The following is a 21,652-nucleotide window of genomic DNA, read 5'->3' on the forward strand; positions in this document are numbered from 1 at the left end:
TGGTGTTTGGTCATACCCAATGGCGCTCAGGAGCTACTCCTGGCTCTACACTCAGATATTGCTCCTGGCAGGCTTGAGGGACCATATGGGATGCCAGGGATCAAACCATAGTCTGTCTGGGATTGGCTGCATGCAAGACAAACACCCTACCTCTCTTCCTCTTTTGCTCTTTTGGTCTCTGTTTCAGTCTCTCTCTCTCTGTCTCTCTGACTCTCTGTCTCTCTCTGTCTCTCTGTCTCTGTCTCTGTCTCTCTCTCTCACACCAGGGTTTAGAATTTAAATCACTGAGATTACATTGCTCCCTAGTCACTTGTCTTTGAAAAGATACATATCTTGTATAAAGCTTCGATTTTCTTATCTATGCAAAGATTTCATGATGTCTATTAGAATCCTAGGCGTTAAGCTACAAGTATAATAAACTATTACCACAAAGCCTTGCTCATGGGAGATGCTGAACTGGTGAGAGTTCTTATTAGTCATGAGAATCCAGGGCCCTTTCAGGCCCTAAAACCAGTCAGGTCTGCTAGAGAAGGGCAAGGCGATTTTTTGCAAGACTAAACTTGAAAGAGAACAAAGAACAGTTTAAATTTTATTGCAGGCTCACTTTATTTATTTATTTCGTTTCTTAGCTATGTGTGCTCTGGGTTGCTATATTAAATCACAGGATTAAGAAATTCTTTGGAGACCAGAGAATACAAGAGGTAGGGCCCTTGCCTTGTGAAAACTGACCGTGGTTTGCTTCTTGTCACTACTGAGCATCTCTGGAGTGTTCCTGAGTGAAAAACAGGATTAAGTCCTGAGCATTTCCAGTGTGTCCAAGACCTCCTCCTGTCTCTCCTCCTGCACCCCAAAGGAGAACAGCATTTCTCTCTCTCAGAACATCTCTTTTTTTGCTCGACATATTTTTTGGGGGGGGTACACCCATTTGATGCTCAAGGGTTACTCCTGGCTAAGCACTCAGAAATTGCCCCTGGCTTGGGAGGACCATATGGGACACTGGGGGATTGAACCACGGTCCTTCCTTGGCTAGCGCTTGCAAGGCAGACACCTTACCTCTAGTGCCACCTCACGGGCCCGAACATCTCTTTTTTAAAACTTATTTACTTATTGATTCATTGATTGGTTGACTTTTTTCTGGGCTATAGCTAGAGGTGCTCAGGGGTTACTCTTGACTCTGCACTCAGAAATCACTCCTGGCAGGCTGGGGGGACCATAAATGTCAGGAATCGAACCAGATCCCTCTCAAGTTGGCCGCATGCAAGGCAAATACCCTACCACTGTGTTATCTCTCTGGCCCCTCACTAGAACATCTTGACCTAGAAGTCTTATTTTTTTATTGTTTTTTTCTCTCTTCTCTTCTTAGGAGAGGGGAGAGGAGAGGAGAAAGAAGAAAAGAAAAATGGGGAGAGAAGGCAAGAGGGGAGGGTAAAGATCAGAGAAAGGGAAGAAGGGGAGGAGGAAGAGAGGAGAAAAATGTAAAAGAAGAGGAGATGAAAGGAGAGAGAAGAGGGGGCAGAGAGAGGTGGAGGGGAGGGAGGGATGGAGAAAGGACAGAGTGAGGGAGAGAGTACAGGGCTAGAAGTCTTATTTTTAACTTTATTCTTATGGCTTTGGGGCTACCTTTGGCAGTGTTCATGGTGCCACCTGTTACTAGGAACAGAACCCAACCACAAAGCAAATGATCTACCACTGAGTCACATCCCCATCCCCCAGAGATCTTATTTTAATCTTCATCCCTTATTCTGGAGTCAAGGCAGACTCCAGTCCATCTCTGTAAGAGATGTTAGGTCATATCTACAGCTCCCTTTAAGAGGTCTGATCAGAGACCCCTGTGGTCTCTGCAGCTGCTGTTAGAACATTCACATCATCAAAGTGCTCATGGCAGAATAGGAGGTGACTATGGACAGGCCTTGTTTCCTGGTCAGAGGAGTACTGTAGACACCCAATATTACCTAATAATCTGTGGAACAAAGCTCTGGAGCCCAAGGACCTAGTCACAGAGTACATCAATAAAATAAGAATAGAAAACTTTCAGGGCAGGAGCAGTGGCAAAAGTGGTAGGGCATCTGCCTTGCACGTGCTAACCTAGGACAGACCTTGGTTCAATTCCCTGGGGTCCCATATGGTCCCCCAAGCCAGAAGCAATTTCTGAATGCTTAGTCAGGAGTAGGAGTAACCCCTGAGCATCACCGGGTGGTGCCAAAAGCCAAAAAGAAGAAGAAGAAGAAGAAGAAGAAGAAGAAGAAGAAGAAGAAGAAGAAGAAGAAGAAGAAACTTTTTATATTCATGCTCATTGGTCTGTACTTGGAAGAGAATTTATTAAAGAAAAATGTTCAGATGTATGATCACTAAATAGTAAGCTAGACACAGAGGGGACCACTTATTTATTTTAGCAGCCCAGGGGGAGAGGGTGGGGGATATGGAATGCAAGATGGGAACGTGGGTGGAGGGAGGACAAATTTGGTGATGGGAATTCCCCTGATTCAATGTCAATATGTACCTAAAATATTACTGTGAAAGATATGTAAGCCAATATGGTCAAAATAAAAATTATATTTAAAAAAAAAAGAAAAAAACTGTTTGGGGAGGGGAATAGGGGTCACACCCAAGTACTCAGAGGAATCATATAGTATCAAGGATAAAATTTGGAGCTCCTGTACACAAAGAATGTTTTCTAACTTTGACTCAACTCCCTAGCATCAGCATGTTTTATTCTTTTCTCTTTTCTTTTTTTTTTTTATCTCTCTTTGCATCCCCCTACCCCACCATTTTTGGGGTTGGAACTGGTGGTGCTCTGCACTTAGACATCACTCCTGGTGGGCTTAGGGGGTCATGTGGGATGCCGGGGAATTAACCCTGTTCGGCCAAATGCAGTTGGGCAAGCGCCTCGAGACTGTTATTAGTCCTTGATTTTTTTTTCTTAACTACAAGAATAAAAATGTTTAAGTACATCATTGCTTGAGCCTTTGTCCACTAGGTGTCACTGTTGCACCTGAAGATAAACACTTATACGTTCATAAATGTGCGTACATATGCATATGTAGTCAAATATATAGTCATATGTAGTCAAAATAGTTAGCCTTGGAACAGCACATTAACCTTTTCTAACTCAAGATACCAGGGATAGAGAATGAACTGGAATGCATATCTGCAAGCAGAAGGCTTGGGCTCCATTTCTGGGTTTGCTGGGAACAACCCCTAAGCACAGAGCAGGGTATGCATTCCCCCTCAAACAACTAACTAACTTACTAACTAACTAACTAACTAACAGAAGAAGATACCACCATATAACTAGGATAGATTTTATTTTAGGATCATTTTCTTCAAAGGGAAAATCAGGAAGGAATTTGTGACTTAGGTTTAGTTAAAACTCTGGAATTATCTGTAGTTGACCGGGGACCAGTTTTATGAAAAGATTTCCATTTTTCTCCTAAGTGTTCATTTTGGGACAAGTTGTTCATTCTAACAAGGTGACTTTGTGACAAGTGTCCTATCTTCAATCGAGGATCAGCTTTCTTCCGAGGATGGAAGACATTTGCACCTCTTCAATGTTCTTGTCCTTTTTTGATCAAAATATTCAAAGCATACACTATAATGATTGTGAGTGAAATATATAATGCTAAACATTTCTCCATTTAAGGAATTATAATTTCAGAATATATTTTTCCTGATGAACTTACTAACAAAATAGAAGCTATGATCCCACAGGCAAACCATTTTTGAGGCTTTGAATATTTCCTAGTCCTGAAGTTCTACTGAATTAGAACAGATGGAGACACAGTCGGATATTACACATATTCTAAAAGAGACAGCAGATTTTTCTTGCTGAGAGTCAAAGGTTATTAATGCTTAGCCAAATAAACAAAGAAAAGAAAGAGATGAAAAATGATTCTTTTTTTTTTTTTTTTTTTTTTTGGGTTTTTTGGGCCACACCTGTTTGACGCTCAAGGGTTACTCCTGGCTATGTGCTCAGAAATCGCCCCTGGCTTGGGGGGACCATATGGGACGCCGGGGGATCGAACCGCGGTCCTTCCTTGGCTAGCGCTTGCAAGGCAGACACCTTACCTCCAGCGCCACCTACCCGGCCCCGAAAAATGATTCTTAATATGTTTTTACCTGGCCCATGAGCAGAAAGGTATCTTCCTGGACATGAAGCCACTCTTTGTATATACCTCTTTAACAGTTTTAGCCTAAGAACTTTTCTTTTCTTTTCTTTTCTTTTCTTTTCTTTTTGGTTTTTGGGCCACACCTGGTGGTGCTCAGGGGTTACTCCTGGCTGTCTGCTCAGAAATAGCTCCTGGCAGGCACGGGGGACCATATGGGACACCGGGACTCGAACCAATCACCTTTGGTCCTGGATCAGCTGCTTGCAAGGCAAACGCCACTGTGCTATCTCTCCGGGCCCAGCCTAAGAACTTTTTTAAAATAAAACTTTTCTCTGGGAGGTTTTCAATGGAAGAGAAGACAAAAGAAAAGTGACTTTAGAAGTTCAATCAAAATTATTTTCCAACTGCAGAAGGTTGAGGAGGCAGAAAAGGTTTAATAAGGCTTTGCTGTGACCAGTCTTTTATTTGTGGAATATCTTGCCGTGCTCAGGGTGACTCCTGGCTCTGTACTCAGAGGTTATTTCTGGCAGTGTTGGGGGAGGCGGTGGTCCATATGGTGTGGGATTAATCGGATCCCATCCCACTCAGTATATGCCCTGCTACTCATTGGTTGGAAACATCTTTGAATGTAGCACCTTGGATTGGTGTTTAGACCACCTAATTCTACCTCCAGGTGTGGTCTCTTCCTTTCTAATATAGACTTGGATTTTTAAGAAAATGTTCTCTTGAGTTTCCGGACTTCCCACTGAGTTTTCTGCCTCTTAGAAATTCCTGAATCCCTCCGTGTGTGTGTGTGTGTGTGTGTGTGTGTGTGTGTGTGTGTGTGTGTGTGTGTGTGTGTGTGTGTGTATTATTTCCTACACCAACCTTTGCTTTCAGACCCGCTTCTCTCCAGTGTCCTGGCTTTAGAACTTGAGGATTAATTTTTTTTTTGGATTAATTCTATAATATGGGATTCTGGGGTTTAAAACCAGGTCAGTGGCTTCAAGGAAAATCCCCTACCCACTGTGTAAATCGCTTTGGCCCAATTGTGACTAGTTTTTATGTGCAAATTTTCTCCTTCTTAACCAAAGAATAATCAAGGGCTTGGGCGATAATACAGAGGGTTGAATGTTTGTCTTGCACACAATTGACCACGATTCTATCATTCTGGCATCCCATAGGGTCCCCCAAACAATGCCAGGAGTACTTTCAGAGTGCAGAGTCCCTGAACAATGCCAGGTTTGCTCCCCAAACAAACAAGAATAAATCAAGGGACAGGCATATATTTATGCATACATATACATACCTATATATATGTATTTTTAGATCTTACAAGCATGAAATCCTCAGTACCATCTCTGGCACCATCTGCCTCCCAAGAACCTCTTGGCATGACCCTGACTTATTAAATACTGTGGGAGTTCCCCCATGCCCCCATAAATAACAACCTAACAATAATAACAAAAAGAAGTGTTCAAATAAATGTCCCAGCACTTTTGGCAATTCAGGTTAGATTTTTTTTTTAAAGTTCTAGAATGCTTCTGTCCTTTTAATAAAATTTTATAACTTAAACTTAGAAAAGTCCTATATTGTATATTGAAAAATATGTTACAGTACATTAGCCAAGTACCAATAAGTACTGTGTTAAGTACCATATTTTTCGTACCATAAAATGCACTCCCCCCAAAAAAAGATGGGGAAAATGTCTGTGCATCCTAGGTAGCGAAGGCTACCTGGAGCTGAAGCCTGAGTGCAGGGGTAGAGACCATTTACTAACCACTCGATATCCGCAGTGTGATGCCCCCTTTATTGCACAGACATACCCCATAGTCTAAGCAAATAATAAGACTATAAAAAATTCTTAGAAATGAGAAACTTAAAAAAAAAAAAAACAAAGGAGGGGCCAGAGAGATAGCATGGAGGTAAGGCGTAGGTTGGTGGTTCAAATCCTGGCATCCCATATGGTCCCCCTAAGCCTGTCAGGAGCGATTTCTGAGCACAGAGCCAGGAATAACCCCTGAGTGCTGCCAGGTGTGATCCAAAAAAAACAAACAACAACAAAAGAACTCTAAATGAGGGGCTGGAAAGATGGTTCCAAAGTCCCTGTTTCCATCCCTAGTATGTGTAACCCCCCCCCCCCAGACACACACACACACACACACACACACACACACACACACACACACAACTACTTACAACTCGGTAACAACAATACCAGCAAAACTAAAACCTAATGAAAAATTGAGCAAAAAAAAATTTTTTTTTGGGTTTTCGGGACACACTGGTGGGACTCAGGGGTTACTTCTGGCTCTGTGCTCAGAAGTCACTCCTGGCAGGCTCAGGGAACCATATGGGATGCTGGGGATCGAACTTGGATTCGTGCCTGGTTGGTCAGGTGCAAGACAAATGCCTTACTGCTGTGGTATCATTCCGGCCCAAAATATTTCAATAGTCATGATTCAAATGAACAAGACATACTAAGTACCTAGAAAGACACTCAAGATGATTAGTTATTAGAGGAAATATGAATCAAAACCTCAAAGAGATGTCGTTTTAAGCTAAGATAATCATGATAAAAAGAGAAAGATATTGACTAAGATGTGAAGAAAAAGCCTCCACACATTGCTGGTGGGAATATAGAATGAAATAATTATTCATAAAAAATACTCTTGTAGTTTCCCAAATACTTTAAAACACAAGAACAGACACCACATGACTCATTAATTCTAGATTGATACTCCAGAAAATGAAAAGATACACTCACTCTAAAACCGTGGGCAACTAACTTCTTAGACATAGCAACACAGTATTTATAATAACCAGAAAGGTTGTGTGTGTGTGTGTGTGTGTGTGTGTGTGTGTAACTATTATATTCCTTGTGCTATGGCTACACGGAATATTATTTTATTTAGTTACATATATAAAAAAGAATGAAGTGCAGATATGTACTATAGGATATACTTTGCTGAGAGAAAGAAAGCAGCTACAAATAGCACAATCATACAATGAATCCTATGAAACGATTCCATTTAAATGAAATATTCTGATTAGGGAGATTTGAAAGAAAAAAATTTAAGGAGTTTATTTATTTATTAATTGATTGGTTTTTGGGCCACACCTAGTGATGCTCAGAGGTTTCTCCTGGTTCTGTGCACAGAAAGCGTTCCCGGAAAACTTGGAGGACCATATGGGATGCTGCGAATCAAACCAGGTCCGTCCCAGGTCATCCGAATCCAAGGAAAAAAATGCCTTACCGCTGTGTTATCTCTCTGGCCCCTGAAAAAAAAAATGGTTTAAGACTGAGGAAGATAGGGCTATTTGGGTGATAGATGAGGGTTGTGAGATTTCATTTAAGGTAAGAAAGTCTTCTAAAATAAATTGTAGTACTCAACGTTTTGAGTATATTAAGAAGCCTTTAAATTACACATGTATAAAAATGATTAACATGAGGCTGGGAAATAGTACAGCAGTTAGGGTGCATACTTAGTATGTGCCGGACCCAGGTTTGATTTCTCAAGGTCCCCAAACACTATCAGGTATGACTGAAGACCCCAAGTTCTGCCAAGGTGGCTTGAGCAGTAGCATATCCTCAGGTCTTGGCAGTAAACCACCTTGGAGGAAGATTGTGGTTCAGACCTCCGAAGACAACTTGGGAGCCCTGTCTCCAATCCAGTGATTACCAGGACTATTTTTTTTGTTTGTTTTTGTTCTTGGATCACAAGATGCTCTTGGTACTGCCCTCAGGAATTACTCCTGGTGGTGTCTGGGGAACATATGGGCAGCCAGAGATTGAACCCCAGTTGGCAGCTTGCAAGGCAAGCACTATACCAGCTGTACTATCGCTCCAGTTCCTATTAGGACATTTAATTCCCCCCCCACACACATATCTCCTTATGTTCCCCTTATCTCTCTTGGAAATTTAAATAATTTATTTTTTTTTTTGGCTTTTGGGTCACACCCGGCAACTCTCAGGGTTTACTCCTGGCTCTACGCCCAGAAATAGCTCCTGGCAGGCTCGGGGGACCATATGGGATGTCGGGATTTGAACCATCATCCTTCTGCATACAAGGCAAACACCCCACCACTGTGCTATCACTACAACTCTGGCTTTACTCTTTCCTATTTGCTCAAGAAGGATGATTTTTCAGACCGCTTATATATCTGATTCTCATCTCCACTTGAGAAATCTTGTCTAAGGATGAACATCTTGGCACTCACTGTCTTGCTCTCTAAGAATAAGCATCTTAATCGCATTGTTTCTTGGTATGTAATAACAGGGAAAAATTTTAGTCATGTCTTTATTTTTATTGTTATTGGCTTTTGTTCTTGATTTTTATTTTAGTCTGTTTACTGTATATTTTTCTCTTGAAGGTCAAAAGGTTCACCAGCAAATGTCTAAGTTTAAGTCTATTTTCATTGGTTCTATTTTTAAAACACATAACTAAACCATTGATTCTAGAAGTAAAGAGTATTAGAATACTTGCAGAAGTGGGGCTGTAGGTTGGTGGTAGATTACAGATCTTGCTCATGTGAGGTCCTGGGTTTGATTCTTGGCACCACTAATGGGGTGGAGAGAGATATACCATATATACTTGAGTCTAAGCTGAGTTTTTCCGGCACAAAATTTGTGACGAAAACCCCCAACTCGGCTTCTACTCGGGTCATACAGATTATTTGATTCGGTTTGTGCTCACTGAATCCAATGCAAGTCGTTTCCAGTTGTCTTCTGCCATCTGCTGGAGGGCCAGTGCTTCAGCTCAGTCCATACATAAGTGGCGGCTGAACTGAACTATTTGCCACTGAACTATTGAACCCACAATATTCTGCTCTTTGTATGACACAGCCAGCAGTGATGATGATCTCTGCGAACTCAGTGATGATGACAATGTCTATGCTGATCCCCTCCCATCAGAGACAGCTGAAGCTCTGTTTGGACCTACAGATGAGGAAGAGGAGTAGTCCAGTTGTGAAGGATTTTAACCTTTGTGATTTAGCTGGATGACCTGTTAAGCTATGGTTTTCTGCACTTGATATAAAGTTTTAAAGTGATTGTTGCTGGTTTATAGTTTTTCTTTAGCAATAAATATTAAGAAACATTTAACCTACTGATTGCTAATTACTGAAATTGTTTTGGGTATCTATTTTTATTTTTTGAAATTTACCAGTGGCTGCTGCATTTTCCACCTCAGCTTATACCCGAGTCACTAAGTTTCCCCATTTTTGGGGTAAAAATTAGGGGGGCAGCTTATACTTAGGTAGGCTTATACTCAAGTATATACGGTAGTATGTTTTCTAAGAATCTCAATGATCCTTGAAGTCATCAAAGCATTATAGCTTACTTTAAAAGCTAGCAAGAGTGCTCGCTTCGGCAGCACATATACTAAAAGTGGAAAGATACAGATAAGATTAACATGGCCCCTGCACAAGGATGACAAGTAAATTCGTGAAGAGTTCCATATTTTTTTTTAAAAAATCTAGTAAGAAACTAGATTTAATTTTTCCAATATTCAAGAAACCATATTTTACATTCATATTCATATTGTTCATCCTTGTGTCTCACAAACATTAGTTTGATTTGTAGTATCTGTCAATGAAAAATTTATGAATGAATGCTCAAAATAAAAAATAATGGATTAAAAAACCAAACTACCAAAATATTATTCTTTTTCTTTTAAGTTTCTATTCTATGATGCTTAGGAGGTCACTTCTGATGGCACTTGGATCCAGTGTAGTGCCAGTGAGTACCAATGCAGACTTAGGAATTGAGTTTAGGATGCCTGATACATCAGAATGTGCTTTGACTCTCTGAGCTCTGCTTTTGGTGTTTTCTAGTTTTGTAATTTCTCTGATTTTTTTCTTTCAGGTTTTGGAACATATTCAGTGGTGTGCAGGTATTTTTTGGGGTGGGGGCTCTGTACTCACTCTTGATAGAGCACAAAGAAAACAAGAACAAAAAATAGCCTCATTACACATAGACTTAAAAATGAAAAGCACCAATAGCTATGAAGTTCTGAGATTTGGATGCTTTGCATAAAGGTTCTTTTTCATTCAAGTAAACAGTGGTTTTATTTTATTTTATTTTGGTTTTTGGGTCACACCCGGCGGTGTTCAGGGGTTACTCCTGGCTGTCTGCTCAGAAATAGCTCCTGGCAGGCACGGGGGACCATATGGGACACCAGGATTCGAACCAACCACCTTTGGTCCTGGATCGGCTGCTTGCAAGGCAAACACCGCTGTACTATCTCTCCGGGCCAAAATATTATTTTCAATGAAAGAATATTCGTGGTATTCAAGCACACCAGGAGTATTTAGTGACCTCTGAGCATTGTTGGGTATGGCAGAAAAAGAAAAAGTGAAGAAAAGTAAAATAATTGTTTCAGAATTAAGCTAGATGTATTGCCAATTTTTGCTGTTGTTGTTGTTTTTGAGTCATACCTGGCAGCGCTCAGAGGTTACTCCTGGCTCTATGCTCATAAATCACTCCTGGCAGGCTAGGGTGACTATCTGGGATGCTGGAATTCCAACCACCGTCCTTCTGCATGCAAGGCAAATGCCTTATCTTCATGCCATCTCTCAGGCCCCATATTGACAATTTTTTTTCTTTTTTCCCCTCCCTCCCGCCATATTGCCAAATTTTAAGTATTAAAATATTTTTTTGTTTTTGTCTTTGGGTCACACCCTGGCTTGATCAGGGGCCACACCTGGTTCTGTGCTCAGGAATCACTTCTGGTGGGGTTCGGAGGACCATTTGGGATGCCTGGGATCAAAGTTAAACAGCCTTGTATGAGGTAAGAGCCTGCTCCCACTGTACTATTGCTCTGTCCCCTGAAATATTTTAAAAGTATCCATGTACGTATTGTTGGTATTAAAGAAAGTAGAATACACACACACACACACACACACACACACACACACACACACACACACACACACACATATGTTTATAGTCCTCTTCTTGTCGTTTTTTTTTTCAATTGAGATAACATTAGTTTAAAAAAACTGAATTTGTTTTAGTGGTACACTTTAATTCCCTCTTCAAAATCTGTATTATTGCCCCCGTCTGCCTTCAAATGTCCAGCACCCCTCCATTACTTTCGATGGAATCCTCTCCCTGGATTCTTGTGCCCACTTCTTTCTCAAAGATAAGGTATGTGAAGACAGACAGATCACAGACCTCATTCAGGGATGTCTTTGCAAACGATAAAACCATAGCTAAATACTAACATTTCCTTCCTTCCTTCCTTCCTTTTATCTTTCTTTCTTTCTTTTCCCTTCCTTCCTTCCTTCCTTCCTTCCTTCCTTCCTTCCTTCCTTCCTTCCTTTCTCTTTCTTCCTTTCTCTTTCTTTCTCTTTCTTCTTCTTCTCTTCTCTTTCTTTCTTTCTTTTCTTTCTTTCTTCTTTCTTCTCTTTCTTTCTTTCTTTCTTTCTTTCTCTTCCTTTCTTTCTTTCTTTTCTTTCTTTCTTTCTTTCTTTCTTTCTTTCTTTCTTTCCTTCTTCCTCTTCCTCTTCTTCCTTCTTCCTTCTTCCTTCCTCTTCCTTCTTTCCTTCTTTCTTCTCTTCCTTTCCTTTCCTTTCCTTTCCTATCCTTTCTTTCTTTCTTTCTTTCTTCTCTTTCTTCTTTCTTTCTTTCTTTCTTCCTTCTTTCTTTCTTTCTTCTTTCTTTCTTTCTTTCTTTCTTTCTTCTTTCTTTCTTTCTTTCTTTCTTTCTTTCTTTCTTTCTCTCTTTCTTTCTTCTTTCCTTCTTTCTTTCTTCTTTCTTTTTCTTTCTTTCTTTCTTTCTTTCTTTTTTCTTTCTTTCTTTCATTCTCTCTCTCTTTCCTTCCTTCTTTCTTTCATTCTCTTCTTTCGTTCTTTCTTTCTTCTCTTTCTTTCTTTCTTTCTTTCTTTCTTTCTTTCTTTCCTTTTTTCTTCTTTCTTTCTTTCTTTCTTTCTTTCTTTCTTTCTTCTTTCTTTGTTTCTTTCTTTTTCTCTCTCTGTCTGTTTTTTTCTTTCTTTCTTTATTTCTTTCCTTTTTTCTTCTTTCTTTCTTTCTTTCTTTCTTTCTGTAGTTTTTATTAAAACTTATGTAGAGGGCCCGGAGATATAGCACAGCGGCGTTTGCCTTGCAAGCAGCCGATCCAAGACCAAAGGTGGTTGGTTCAAATCCTGGTGTCCCATGTGGTCCCCCGTGCCTGCCAGGAGCAACCCCTGAGCACCGCCGGGTGTGGCTCAAAAACCAAAAAAAAAAAAAAAAAAACAAAAACTTATGTAGAAAGATGTGAGATGAGAAAAAGGGAGAAGTGTGTGTTCAAAGAGAACAAAGCTTTCTCTAGAGTGAAAATAGGCAAGCAAATAACAATAATAACAAAATAAACAACAGCAGTAACAAAACCCAACAAACATAAAGACAAACAAGCTAGATAAGTGTTCAGGAGAACATGGGGTTTGAAGAGAGTCATGAAAGCTTTCTTCAATATCACCTATTGACCCTTTGTTCCTAAGTCACTGCTTCATTTAGAAGTAGTGTCTGTCTGCATTCCCAGTCCCTTTCAATTCTCATCAAATTAAAAGTCAATTGTTAATGAAATTAATTGAAAGTCTTTATTAATGATCACTCCTTCAATGCAAATGCAAGCACCTTATCTTCTGTATTATCTCTTCAGCCCCTAATGAAATAATGAGAGATTCTTATACCTTTCTTATTCTCTCTCTGTCTCTCTCTCTCTGTCTCTCTCTCTCTGTCTCTCTGTCTCTGTCTCTCTGTCTCTGTCTCTGTCTCTGTCTCTCTCTCTCTCTCTCTCTCTCTCTCTCTCTCTCTGCCATTGCCAGAGATTAAACCCAAGCCTCACGCATGGGAGTAGAGAAGAATGTGCTTAACTATATCTCAGCCCTTCTTTATTCCTTTAACTCAATGTTGAGAACATTTTAGTCTCTCACTTAAGTAGTATATTCACATATTTTCTTTTAGGGGGTTCCCATACCTAGTAGTGCTCAAAAATGATTTCTAGCTCTGTGCTTAGGAATTACTCCTGGTGGGTTGTTGAGGGAAACATTTTGGGTGTCTGGGGATTAACTAAATTGGCAAGCATCTTTCCTGTTCTACTATGTCTTCAGTTTCCTGAACAATTTTTTATTATCTTTATTTAAACACCGTGATTACAAATATAATTGTAGTCTATGATTACAGTCATGTAAAGAACACCCCCTTCACCAGTGCAGGATTCCCACCACCAATTTCCCAGATCTACCTACACCCCACCCCATCCTGAACAATTTTTGCAACATCTTTATGCCACTCTGATATGATTTTTTAAATTTTATATGCTAGAGGGACCAGAGTGGTGGCACAAGCGGTAGTGCATTTGCCTTGCATGTGCTAACCTAGGATGGACCTAGGTTTGATCCCCCGACATCCCATATAGTCCCCCAAGCCAGGGCGATTTCTGAGATCATAGCCAGTAGTAACCCCTGAGCGTCACCGGGTGTGGCCCAACAACAACAACCACAAATTATATGCTGGAGTTAAGTACAGGGTTTAAGACACATTTTTAGGCACCTTGCATATGGCCAATTTGGTTTTCTTCCTGGTAGGTACCACAGAGTCCAACAAGTATCATGGGAAGCAGTACTGGAGCCACTGTAGTTCCCAGCACAAGGAGATTTGCCAGCACAGTTGGCCAAGGATTGCTAGGAGGGGCTCACAGGTCCTTCTGAGCACAGCTTGGGAGACACCCCCAAATTTTTGACTATTTTACTCAATAGCAAACATTAACATCCATGGAATTACAGGTTTAATTGGTTGGTGGAGGAAATGGAAAGGCGTATTTGGAGGTTCTCAGGGGACCATACATGGCACCAGGGATTCAAACCATGCTGGTGGTTTGCTACATAGCCAAGGCATATGCCTTAACTTTTTTTTTTTTTTTTTTTTTTTTTGGTTTTTTGGGCCACACCCTGTGACACTCAGGGGTTACTCCTGGCTATGCGTTCAGAAGTTGCTCCTGGCTTCTTGGGGGACCATATGGGACGCCGGGGGATCGAACCGCGGTCCATCCTAGGCTAGCACAGGCAAGGCAGGCACCTTACCTCCAGCGCCACCGCCCGGCCCCGATGCCTTAACTTTTATACTATCTCTCTGACTCAGGTTTCTTTATTTATTTTGATTTTGGGGTCACACCTGGCTGTGCTCAGGGGTTACTCTTGGCTCTGTGCTCTGAAGCCGCTCCCGGCAGGCATGGGGGAACCATATGGGATGTCTGGATTCGAACCACAGTCCATCCTGGATTGGCTGCTTTCAAGGCAAACTCTACCGCTGTGCTATCTCTCCTGCCCCTCAGGTTTAATTGACTCACATTTAATTTAAATTGTTTTGTTGTTGTTTAGGGGCCATACTCAGCAGTGCTCAGAGCTTACTCCTCACTCTGCACAGGGTTCACGCCGGGCAATAGTCAGAGGACCATACGCCATGCCCACAATGTAACAGGGGTCCCCTTCTGCAATTCAAGAACCTTATCTTCTGCACTATCTTCCTAGGCCCTCATTTTTAACAATATGTGTCTATATATTATCACCTAAAATAATTATGTGCAATCCACTGGTAAACTAGTTGTGCATGAAATAAGCGCCCTGTAGATCCCAGCTGCTTTGTCATCACCTAATGAGAATGATAAATTTAACAACTTGGAACACAGCGTGCAGAACATGAAGAGTTTTTTACCTTCTGTCTCAAAGGTCTTCTTGTTTTTGTAATCTCTTATAAGTAGGCAGAATATAAGATATTACAACAAAGAATAATGAAGGGCTTTACTGCTAAAAGGAAGTGATCTCTGGAGTAGGGGATGGACAATTGAACAGTGCACAATGGAAACTCTAGAATATCTTTGTAACTTTGTACCTCAGGGCGATTCAGTCAATAAAATAATTTTTTAAAAAAAGGAATAATAAGCAACTTGAATTTAACTTGCTTTTATGCTTCACAGATTAAAATATTTCTTAGAAAATTTAACTCTGGGTCTTTTTATTCAAAGTTTTTGGAGAGATGGTAAAGCTAAGAGTACTCAGAAATAACACTATCACTTAATTCTTATGCATAATAGTGGCACTTATGTTTAGCATTTGTGGATTTTAAATAATAAGTGAAGAGTTGGATTTGAAGAATAAAAAGGCCCTTTGTTCATTTGTTCAGCTCAGTCTCTTGAGTACAGATCACATGCCTCCTTTTTACCTAGGTGTTAAAGATGTATTAGTGAAAATTTTCTTCGAAAACATTGAGATCATGCAGACATGCTAATTACTAGAATACACGTTATAGAGTATAAAAGTACATATTAATCTTTGATCTAGTTCTACCATTGTTTTCTAGTTTCTCCTTCCAAAATCTTCCTTAAAAAACCTAAATATGGGCCCGGAGATATAGCACAGCGGCATTTGCCTTGCAAGCAGCCGATTCAGGACCAAAGGTGGTTGGTTCGAATCCCGTTGTCCCATATGGTCCCCCGTGCCTGCCAGGAGCTATTTCTGAGCAGACAGCCATGAGTAACCCTGAGCACCGCCGGGTGTGGCCCAAAAACCAAACCAAACCAAACCAAACCAAAACAAAACAAAACAAAAACTAAATATATCAACTTCTATTTTGATTTATATTTGCTTTTGTTTGTTTGTTTGTTTGTTTTGGCCACACCGTTTGATGCTCAGGGGTTACTCCTGGCTAAGCGCTCAGAAATCGCCCCTGGCTTGGGGGGACCATATGGGACGCCAGGGGATCGAACCTTGGTCCTTCCTTGGCTAGCGCTTGCAGGGCAGACACCTTACCTCTAGCGCCACCTCTCCGGCCCCTTTGATTTATATTTTTTTCTAATTTTTTATTTTAAATTATGAGAACAAAGATGCAAAGAAAGAGGACAAGGTAAAGTTACAGTGGAAGGTTGATTTATATTTGTGATTAATGGTTTCAAAGTCACTTTTCAACATTTATATATTATAGTTAAGTTATAAAAATATATTTAAGATATATCTAGAAACAAAATATATCTTTTTTATTTTTCCATTAGTTTGGACTAAAAAACCCCATTCACCGATTCCTTTCTCTTTGTATCTGTATAATTTTATTTATTTTTGTGGTTGGGGGTAACATCCCAAGCAGTGCTCAGAGCATTATGGGGCTATCTATTCCCAGCTGATACTTGTCTAGCCACACTAGACAGTTTATACTTGAGACATTAATACTTGACATACTTGAGGTGCTGAGAACTACCAGGGTCATGTTGTTCAGGGATTAAATATAGGTCGGGCATGTAACATTCACAGCATGTGCCCCCAACCCCTGAATGCTCACCTCAGTCCCTATATCACAAGTTCTGTGAACTCAGTGTGCCAACTGTGTTATTATTGGATTGTTTTTTGAGTCATGCCCACTTGTGTTTAGGAGCTATTCATGACTTGTTTCTAGAATGAGGATATCACCTGCCAGTGCTCAGGGAACCAAGTGGTGCTGGGGATTTGGGTCCTGGTTTCCTGCATGCAAAGCATATGTTCTGCCATTTGAGTTATCTTTCTGGTCTCCTCTGTTATTATTTTTTTAAATGTTTCATTTTATTTTATTTTATTGAGGCCATTGTGATCTACAAAGTCCTTCATAGTTGAATTTCAGACATATAATAAATCAGGACCAATCACACCACCAGAGTTGACCTCTTTCCACCAATGTTCTCAGAGTGCATCCTATACCACCACCTTTTGCTCCCTGGCCTGCCAGTATAACAGGCCCTCTTAAGTTTAGATGGTTAAAGTTGAGATCTCTTGATTCTATTGTCCTTGACTTTGGCTTGGATATGTGGTCCTGTCCTTATTTTATCCCTACCAATGCATCTGAGACCACTTGGCTCCTGGCCCCCAGCCTTTCTTTCTTTCTTCTTAGTTTTATGAAAAAAAAAAAAAAAGTGGAAATATATGGTAAAACAAAGTAATCCGTGTCCCAAGGTTCTTTGAAAAAGGCACGATCTCCTATTTAAAAGATAAGAAATTAAAAAATGTTTTAAAGTTGACTCATTTTTCTTTCATTTTACTGAATCCTCTCCTTCACTCATATCCCTCAGATTTTGCCAGTTGTATCTTCAAAAGGCATGGCTATCATTTCTCACTACCACTTACCGCCATTTACCATTGGTCACCCCTTGTTTGAAATCTTTTTTCTTGGGGCAAGGGGCAGGCACACCTGGCCCTATGCTCCTGGATCACTCTTGGCAGTGCTCAGAGAAGCATATAGTTAATTAGGGGTTGATTATGATCATGTGCAAGGCAAGCACATGATAATACATGTTCGGTTTGGTTTTGGGGCCACATCTAGCTGCGCTCAGGGTTACTCCTGGCTCTGTGCTCAGTAATTACTCCTGGCAGGCTTGGGGAACCATAAGGAATAACGGAGATCGAACCCTGGTCAACTGTGTGCAAAGCAAAGACCCTACCCACTGTGCTACCACTCTGGCTCTAATAGTACATATTGTATTATCTTTGTAGCTTCAATTATTATGTTTTATATTTATTTTTTCCTGACCCATAATGAAACTTTGGGAGCCATATGCAGTGCTGGAGATCAAATTAGGGTCCCTGTGCAAGACAAGTATCTTACCTCTTATTTTTGTTTGTTTTGTTTGTTTGTCTTGGGTCACACCCGGCAGAGCTCAGGGCTCTTGGCTCTACGCTCAGAAATCACTCCTGGCAGGCTCAAGGGACCGTATGGGATGCTGGGATTCGAACCACCATTCTTCTGCATGCAAGGCAAATGTCCTATCTCCATGCATCTCTCTGGCCCCAGTATCTTACCTCTTGTATTATCTCTGCAGACCCTGTTGCTTGGATTATTATAATAGCTTCCTACTAGATTTCTCAATTTTTGTCATTGTTCTTTTTGCCTCCCAGTCTACCATCAAGATAGTATCCAGAAAACAATCCTGTTAAAATATAACTCAGATAATATTACCCTTCTGACCAAAATGCTATAATATTTATTGTAACCCTTTCCCCAACTTCCTATTTCTATAACCTCTTCTTTTATTATGTAAAAGTCCACCTGAATTACAAGGACCTTCCCCCTGCCTGGGAGTGGGAGGATTCACTCTTGGTGTGGCTAGGTGGAGCTAGGGGACCATTGAAATTCTGGGGACAGAACCCAGGTTGGCTGTATGCAAAGCAAGTATCCTATCCACTGTCTTATTCTATCTCTTCAGACTCTCTCGCTCCTTTTCTTTTCTTCTTGCATGGTTTGTATCCTCAGTAATTGTCCAGAGGACTCTCTGAAAAGCTATAGAAATATGTAGGAGCAGATTTGAGGTCCAGCTTGATCTCCAAAAGCGTGGAAGGCACTGTACATCACTGGACTGACTCCTATGTTCTCCTTTATCCCCCTGGACAGTGTCCATGCAGAGTGACCTCCCAGAGAAGCTATGTTGCATAAAGGAAAATTATTATTATTATTATTATTATTGGTTTTGGGATCACACCCAGCGGCACTCAGTGGTTACTCCTGGCTCTCTACTCAGAAATCGCTCCTGGCAGGCACCGGGGACCATATGAAATGCTGGGATTCGAACCACCATTGGTCCTGGGTAGGCCGCTTGCAAGCCCCAAAGGAAAATTCTTAAGGAGATAGGAAATAGATAGTAGGGACAAGTTCAGAGCTAAGGGGGCTTCCGCTTTGCATGGAGGAGCCTTGGTTCAATCCAGGGTACCACATATCCTTCACTATCACAGAGTAACTTACTAGCATCTTGCTGAAGCAGTCTTTGACCACTTCTGAGTTTATCCCTAAACAAAGGAATAGCAGAAATATCATGCAGTAATTCATGGCATCAAAGATACTGTAAGAAAATGAAAAGTAGGCCCAAAAGATTGTAGAGGGATTAAGGTGCTTGCCTTTTACCTGACTACAGTTTAATGCCTGGCACTGTATATGGTCTTTAGAGTAGCAAGAATGACCACTGAGCACAAATTCAAGAGTAAGTCCTGAACACTGACAGGTGTGGTCCTAGAACAAAAAGAAAACAATGAAAAGCTGGGTAAGGGGCCGGGTAGGTGGCGCTGGAGGTAAGGTGTTTGCCTTGCAAGCGCTAGCCAAGGAACGGACCGCGGTTCGATCCCCCGGAGTCCCATGTGGTCCCCCCAAGCCAGGGGCGATTTCTGAGCGCTTAGCCAGGAGTAACCCCTGAGCGTCAAACGGGTGTGGCCCAAAAACCAAAAAAAAAAAAAAAAAAAAAGAAAAGCTGGGTAAGTGGAACAAGTAATGTACTTACCTAACATGAAAGAAGTACTGAATTTAATTCTGGGGAAGGAAGGAAGAATGAAGGAAGGGAAGAAGGATGGAAGCAAGGAAAGAAGGATGGAAGTTAGGAAGAAAGGAAGGGAGGAAGGAAAGAAAGGATGTCAGGAGAGAAGGAAGGAAGGATGGAAGGATGGAAGTAAGAAAGGATAGAAGGAAGGATGGAAGGAAGGAAGAAATGGAAGGCAGGAGGAAAGGAAGGAAAGCAGGATGGAAGGAAGAAAGGAAGAAATGGAAGGCAGGAGGGAAGGAAGAAAGGAAGGAAGGATGGAAGGAAGGAAGAAATCGAAGGCTAAAGGGAAGGAAAGATGGAAGCGAGCGGGAGGGAGAGTGGGAGGGAAGATGGAAGGATGGAAGGAAGAGAGAGGAAGAAAGGGAAGAGAAGAAAAAAAAGGAAAGTCCCAGATTGTAAGAAAAATATTTTAATATACATAAGTACTCGAATATAAGTGGAGTTTTTCTGGCACAAAATTTGTGCCGAAAACCCGAACTTTGCTTATACTCGGGTCATAGAGGTTACTTGATTCAGTGCATGTGCACCGGATCCAATGCACATAGTCTCCAGTCATCTTCTGCTGTCTGCTGGAGAGGGCCCCGGTGCTTCAGCTCAGGCTCTGAACTGAACTGGATGCCACTGAACTATTGAACCAACAATATTCACATTTAATTGAGTGAAAAACCCACTGAAGGTAGTAAAGTCATGTAAACACAATACCTGTTAAGCTACGTTTTTCCGCACTTTTTTTTTTTGCTTTTGTTTTTGGGTCACACCTGGCAGTGCTCAGGGGTTCCTCCTTGCTCTACGCTCAGAAAACACTTCTGGCAGGCTCGGGGGGACCATATGGGATGTCGGAATTTGAACCACTGTCCTTCTGCATGCAAGGCAAACACCCTACCTCCATGCTATCTCTGCGACATCATTTTTCTGCACTTTTTTAAAGTTATTGTTGCTAGTTTACAGTTTTTCTTTTCCTTCCTTCCTTCCTTCCTTCCTTCCTTCCTTCCTTCCTTTTCTTCTTTTTCAAATTTTTTTTATTTATATTGGTTGATTGATTGGTATTTGGGCCACACCCAGTGGTGCTCAGGGGTTACTCCTGGCTCTGCACTCAGAAATCACCCTGGCAGGCTGGGGGACCATATGGGATGCCGGGATTCTAAGTGGGGCCCTACCGCTATACAATCTCTCTGGCTCCTAGGAACAATTTCTGAGCTCAGAGTTGGGAGTAACCCCTGAGTGATGCCAGGTGTGGCCCAGAAACCAAAATAAGTAAATTAATATTTTTTTCAATTTTAATATTTAAATATTAAATTTAAAGTTAATATTTAAATAAATTTAAAAATAAGTAGCTTGCATCTACTTACCATCTAAGCAATTGCATTCTCAAGTTAGTGTTTTGGGGGTGAGGAATTTATTGCTCAAAGACTATTAGCTCTGTACAAAGAAATCACTCCTGGTGGTATTCAGGGAACCATGATTTTCTGGGCATCCAACCCAGGCCACCTGTATCCAAGGCATGTGTTCAGCCCATTAAGCCATCTCACTGGCGCCAGTGTTCCTGAGTATTTACCTAAGAAAAAGAAAAACTTGTATCCACAAAAGGACTATGTAGAGTATTTTACAAAAGATGTATCTTGAATTATCTCAGTGAAACAAACAACTATCATTGTGATATATTTATAAGGTGGAAGATTACTTAGCAATAAAAACAAATGAACAAACTTGCATGTAAATAAAAACAAATACATGCAAAAACATGGAAGGTACTCAAAAATTATATTGAAGGCCAGAGCTCAACCAAAATAGTGTATCTTGTATGGTTTCATTTCCATGAATTCTAGAACAGGAAACACTACTCTATGTTGCTAGAAACCGATCAGTGGTGGCTTGGAGAAAGCGATAGACTGCCGTGGGGTATAAGGGAATATTTTATGTAATATTTATGCAAATGTTTAATATTTTGATTATGAAAGTGTTAGGACAAGTACATAGGCTCTTTAAAACTCATTGAACTGTCAGTTTAACATCCATTAATTTTATTCTAAGTAAATTCTTTTTTTTTTTTTTTTTTTTGGTTTTTGGGCCACACCCGGCGGTGCTCAGGAGTGACTCCTGGCTGTCTGCTCAGAAATAGCTCCTGGCAGGCACGGGGGACCCTATGGGACACCGGGATTCGAACCAACCACCTCTGGTCCTGGATCTGCTGCTTTCAAGGCAAACGCCACTGTGCTATCTCTCCGGGCCCTGTAAATTCTTTTTTAATGTTTATTTTAA

General features: G+C 40.9%; 2 non-coding genes across 2 annotated transcripts; one reads left to right on the plus strand and one right to left on the minus strand.

Annotated features, from left to right (window-relative positions):
• The first annotated feature begins 9,444 nt into the window (after positions 1 to 9,444).
• LOC126004591 (U6 spliceosomal RNA) lies at positions 9,445 to 9,551 on the plus strand. Its single transcript, XR_007493861.1, has one exon. It is a non-coding gene; the product is annotated as a U6 spliceosomal RNA (small nuclear RNA).
• Positions 9,552 to 18,309: 8,758 nt separating this feature from the next.
• On the minus strand, positions 18,310 to 18,515 carry LOC126004935 (small nucleolar RNA SNORA73 family). Its single transcript, XR_007494139.1, has one exon. It is a non-coding gene; the product is annotated as a small nucleolar RNA SNORA73 family (small nucleolar RNA).
• Between the last annotated feature and the right edge of the window lie 3,137 nt (positions 18,516 to 21,652).

Source organism: Suncus etruscus, chromosome 3 (genome assembly GCF_024139225.1).
Source record: "Suncus etruscus isolate mSunEtr1 chromosome 3, mSunEtr1.pri.cur, whole genome shotgun sequence".
Classification (NCBI taxonomy): Eukaryota; Metazoa; Chordata; class Mammalia; order Eulipotyphla; family Soricidae; genus Suncus; species Suncus etruscus.